Below are 6,000 nucleotides of genomic sequence, written 5' to 3'. Positions count from 1 at the left end.
TCACTCGAAAATATATATTTCAAGATTATTGATGACGATTAACGTAACATTTATCAGTTATCAAAAGTAACTCAATGTTGTTGTTGTCGTTCCTTGTAGTTGAAAGGTAAGGAAGATAAACAAATATGTGCGAGAGACTTTAATAAGACATTGCTTACTTGTGTTGGTCACGAGGATGAGTTTCCGCTCTTGAGTTGTGTTAGGTTGTGTGTGTGTGGGGGGGACAATTATCACCTGGGTGAGGGAGGCGTTGGTGGTAGGGTGGCGGCGGCGGCGGTGTGTGGCGCCGCCACCAGTGCTCGGGTTGGCGGGCCGCCGCACGGGGGGTGGAGAGCTTCGGCCCGCCCACCGCGCCTCCCTCAGGTGCGCCACTGCTTCCACCTTATACACAACCCTTTATGACGACCATTTACTGCATTTCTCTTACATATAGTGACTGAAAATAGTGTTAGAATGTGCAAATACGCGTGCAGGATACAGCACTTATAATTGCGAAGAAAGGTAAAGAGGGATTTGGTGGTGGCGTAGTGCGGGGAGCGGCCGCCAGATGGGGTCGGGTCCAGCTGGAGTTGAGAGAGTGAGGCGGGCTAGGCAGCGCCAGTCCGAGGCTGTGACCCCCAGTGACTAGGCGGGACCTCCGACCGCTCCCAGCCTGTCCGCACTTGGTCTCCACTTCTCGTAAGTACACTTCGTCTGAGTTTGTGTCAGGGGGTGTTGAAGATAGAGGCATGGCCCCTGAGAGGCTTAGGCTGGCGGGAGGAACAGTAATACCTGTGTTGTGTGTCGTGGTGTTGAGTGAGTCTGGTCCGCGTTCCATGTCGGTGGGGGGTGGTGGTAGTAAGGTTAGGTGCATCGGTGGTGGCCCGACGCAGGTAACAGCTCCCAACACCACCCACCAACATTTTCAAACATCGACTGCCACTATACCACCGTCTGCCAGCATCTCCTGCCACACAGGTTAGCAAACTTACAGTATCGCTATCCTTCCTGGTGGATAGAAATACAATTTGGTGGTTAAATCGCTCGTTTAGAAAGGATTAAATATTGGGGATTTCGCTGAGGGGAGTTTAGTGCCGTGTGTGGGGTGCCAGGGAGCCGCACTTGATGCCACCTGTAGTGCCACCAGCCCCCTGCTCGCCCCTACCTGCACCTTCCACCTAAACCGGTTCTGGGTCCTCCCTGACCAGTTAACAGGTGATTTAACCGCTAAGCCGCCCCGCACCGCCGGTACTCAGCTCCCCGCACCCCGCCGCCCTGCCTGCTGTCCTGCCCAGCCTGCACTTACCTGTCCTGCACCACCTACACTTACCTGTCCTTCACCACCGACACTTACCTGTCTTGCACCACCCACACTTACCTGTTCTGCACCACCCACACTTACCTGTTCTGCACCTACACTTACCTGTCCTGCACCACCTACACTTACCTGTCCTGCACCACCTACACTTACCTGTCCTGCACCACCTACACTTACCTGTCCTGCACCACCTACACTTACCTGTCCTGCACCACCTACACTTACCTGTCCTGCACCACCTACACTTACCTGTCCTGCACCACCCACTTACCTGCACCACCTACACTTACCTGCCCTGCACCACCTGCACCACCTACACTTACCTGCACCACCTACACTTACCTGTCCTGCACCACCTACACTTACCTGTCCTGCACCACCTACACTTACCTGTCCTGCACCACCTACACTGCACCACCTACACTTACCTGCCCTGCACCACCTACACTTACCTGTCCTGCACCACCTACACTTACCTGCCCTGCACCACCTACACTTACCTGTCCTGCACCACCTACACTTACCTGCCCTGCACCACCTACACTTACCTGCCCTGCACCACCTTCACTTACCTGTCATGCTCAGCCTGTAATTGCCTGTCCTTCACCTATACCCTCTAGGGGGGGGGGGATGAGTGAACTAAGATCATCCCCTATCTTCTGTGATCATACTCATCTCACTCCCAGTCGTCCGTGATCATATTCCTCTCACTCCCAGTCGTCCGTGATCATACTCATCTCACCTCCAACTTCACCGCCTCCCAGTTATCCAGTCGTTGTCATCAGCGTTTTAAAACCAGAAAAAAAAGGTAGATGCACGACACTTTACGTAATTTCAGATTATTAGAATGTAAGTCTCCATTACCTTAAGTTTAACAGCCAATAAGTACAGGAATCGTGTGACCTGGGCGTTTTGTGGAGTTACTCGAGGATATTTTGACACCCTCCCTTACCCACCCACCCGTTATTACTGATATCGAGGATTATAATTAATTAAAATTTTCTCGTTATCTACATGTTATTACCAGTCGTTTAATGAGAACTTAAAATTAGGGGAATCGTTAGTTTTTTTTTTCCCATTTCCGTGATTTTTTTTTTTTTTTTATTAATGGAACTTCTTAGTGGTGTTAGTTAATGACGGTGTTTGGGCTCTGGAGATCATGAGGTTAGGTTTTGGGTGTTCTTTTAGTGTTATGCAAATTATGAGTGATTTGCCTTATATAATGATACTACAGACAAACCCACGCACACAACCATGTAAGTGAAATACTGACCTTTATGCGTGTTAGTAGAGTATATATACAGTATATACTATATTCGAATTATACACCAGACAGGAAGCACATACCTAGGGTGCTTAAATAATATGCATTGTAGAACGTTCACACACACACACACACAGACATTGCCCTTACTGCTACACTGTCTCTTCAGCACCAGCGAAAATGCAGTGGACAGTATACAGTGAAAAAACATACATTACACAAATTTAAATAACAATATTCATATATTAGTGACAAATACATCATCTTTGTATTCAGTGCAGTGAAAGATATGTGCAGTAGTTCCCGTTACAGAAAAGACTACTGTAACTATACCCACCAGTGAAAAATACAAGATGCCTTACATTGAAAAATACATAATAAATTACATAGAAAAATACATATTTATTTACTTTGAAAATACATAACAGTTTACATAGAAAAATACATAATACTTTACACTGAAAATACAAAATGCATTACATAGACAAATACATAACATTTTACATTGAAAAATACGTTATACAAATTTAGTGCAAAAATATGTTCTTACTGACAGTGCTCACTACCTCATGCCATGCAGTAAGATGTGGTATACAGACAATAGTATACAATATTATACAGTGAATACATTATACACGTTAAACGACAAAATTCATTAAATTTGTTATACATGGAAGATACGTATTGAAATTATACATGAAAAATCCATTATACATATCATGCAGCGAAAATACAGTATACTTGTACATATTCAAGAAAATATTATACATGCTCTTCAAAGAATACACAAATAACATGAAAACATATAATTCACGTTATACATTGGGTATACATAGTTCAAAATGTAGTGAAGATACAGACAGTGCATACAAAATTGATTAAGGTTGTTCATGTTATACACCCAGGATACATAATGTCATACAATGAATAATACAGTTTTTGTAGTATACAGTGGATAGATCAATGCTGTGCCATGAATAAGTCAATACTATACAATGGGATTATTCATCATTTGTTATACAACGGAAGTAAACATTTTAAAATGAGTAATATTCGATTCTGGTGTTGTAATTAATACGATTATATTAATTTAGTAATATACAGTAATTGATATACAGTTATGCATAATTTAATACATGCAGACACAGGGTGTAATACATACCGGTGATAAATATACATACGTTTGTTAAAAGTGAGAAAATATAGTGTATAATGAATATTTTTAAAGTGAAAACAACACCATATTAGTTAACAAGTGAAAAATTATTAATTTATGTTTTACAGTACATCAAACATATACATCATTCATAAGTGATAGTTTTAACGTGAATACTCTACAGTGAAAAAATACAATCCAGTATTCATGGTATACACAGAAAACATTATGCATTGTTCATGTATGCATTACAGTGCAATAATCACTATTCAGGCCATACATCACTAAAAACTGAATGTTGTAGTGTGAAAAATACAAAGTTATAGTTACAGAAACCTAAATAATAGCTCCGTGAAAAATAAAAAAAATGGTTCGAAATCAACAAAAATCTGAAGTTGAAAATACGAGTCATGTAACAGTAGCATTACAGAATAAACGGTTGAAAATACAAACTTACTTAGTTTAGGAATACAAGAGAACAGAGTGAACAGTACAAAATAACAGTGAAAAATATACAATAGTCTAAAAATAAAAAAAAATAAATACGCAGGAAAATATAACAAAAACTACAAAATAACAATCCAACGATACAAAGAAATAGTGAATAATACAAAAAAAGTGAAAATACAAAATCATACACAGCTAACAACACATAAATGAAAAAATACAAAATAGTGAAAAATACGAAATGAAGACCGTTCAAAATACATAAATATACATTACTGTAGTACACCTTCCACAGTGAAAATACAAAATAACATACAGTAACAAAAACACATAAATCATACTACAGGGTGAAACAATACAAAATAAAACCGTGTTACAATAAATACAAAATAATACACAATGGAAAAAAAATGAGTTTACAAGAAATACATAACACCTTAATTACAGTGACTACACAGGTCTAAGAGTTGAAGTGTGTCATCGAGGTATTTTGGGAACTGGTTTTGATCTGGAGCACAACAGGTCTCTCTCTCTCTCTCTCTCTCTCTCTCTCTCTCTCTCTATCTCGGTTATCTTGCGTTCGGTTTGTTGTTGTTGTTGTTGTTGCCCCAGATTTAATGTGTGGCAGCTATGTTACAAGTCCAGAATTTGTCACTATTATTGATCTGTTGGGGTAAGGCATTTAGTGAGGGGACTGTTTGTGTTTTTTGTATTTTTTTTTTGTGATGTAATTTCTTGTTGCTTAAGAGTCCATGGACATTTGACTAAACATGATAGACTATTTCACTTATATATCTAACCTAACCTAACCTAACCTAACCTGATAGTATTAATATATATCAACGTTTGTGTTTTTGTTCATGGTATATTTTTTGGTGAGGATAGAAATGTCACTTGTTGAAATTTACTATCGTTTTCTTAATTATTATTTTTTTTATTTATTTAATATTTTCTGATGTGAAATTTAAGTTCATGTATTTTTGGAACTGTTTCGTCAAGGTGGTTCGGAAGTTCAGAGTTATATTAAAATATTTTGGTATAATTCTGTTGGTTTATGGCACAGAATATTACATAGCCATCTCTCTCTCTCTCCTCTCCTCCCCCCTCCCTCCCTCCCTCCCTCCCTCCCTCCCTCCCTCCCTCCCTCCCTCATTTTCCTCCCTCCTCTCCCCCATTTTCCCTCCCTCTCCCTCCCTTCTTCCCTCCACTTGCGGTAGACCAGGAATATAATCCCTCCAGAAAAAAAAAATTAAATCCCGTTTTGTTGTTGGTTTTTTGCGGGTTTGTACTCTCTCAGGTATTGGGTTTCTCCAGGTGATCTCATTAATTATGCAGCCATCAGATATGCAGGTAGATCTCAACCCTTATTCAGACGCGCCTCTGGTCGCTGTGTTTACATGAGAGGAAGCTTTCTTAGGCGCCCTACGACACCCTTAACACTGATTTCGCATTAAGTAAGGGATACGGTCTGAGGTCTTGAGGGTGTAGACTAGAAAAGCTTTATATCGGGTATTCATATTCTCTTAATAGATAGTGAGTCTGTAGTGTTAGTCTGTGGTCTTGATGTAGTGAGTCTGTGGTCTTAATGAAAATTAGTTTGTGGTCTTGATAGAGTAAATTAGTTGTTTTAATATAGTGATTTATATTTTTTTACAATAACGATTCATTGGTGTTTGATCCATATTGGCCTAGAAAAATCCGTACACGTGTGACCAATAATCTCACCTTAGTTCATTAGAAACCTTACAGTTAACTAAGGTCTTTAAAACTATTACAATTATCCCACCAGACACCCAGTAATTACCAACACCGTCTTGGTACAAACTTACATTAATA

General features: G+C 40.1%; 1 long non-coding RNA gene across 3 annotated transcripts in view; it reads left to right on the top strand.

Annotated features, from left to right (window-relative positions):
- The first annotated feature begins 372 nt into the window (after window positions 1-372).
- Window positions 373-6,000, top strand: part of LOC121868073 — a 118,582-nt gene continuing 112,954 nt past the window's right edge. For 2 of the 3 annotated variants that reach the window (XR_006089301.1, XR_006089299.1), the window contains exon 1: window positions 375-678. This is a non-coding gene — a long non-coding RNA (uncharacterized LOC121868073). Of the gene's footprint in view, window positions 679-6,000 lie in introns of all 3 variants that reach the window. The other variant, XR_006089300.1, reaches the window with a different exon arrangement.

The sequence above is a fragment of the Homarus americanus genome, unplaced genomic scaffold (assembly GCF_018991925.1).
Source record: "Homarus americanus isolate GMGI-L3 unplaced genomic scaffold, GMGI_Hamer_2.0 scaffold6894, whole genome shotgun sequence".
Lineage (NCBI taxonomy): Eukaryota > Metazoa > Arthropoda > Malacostraca > Decapoda > Nephropidae > Homarus > Homarus americanus.
This window is presented reverse-complemented; position numbering and strand designations above follow the sequence as displayed.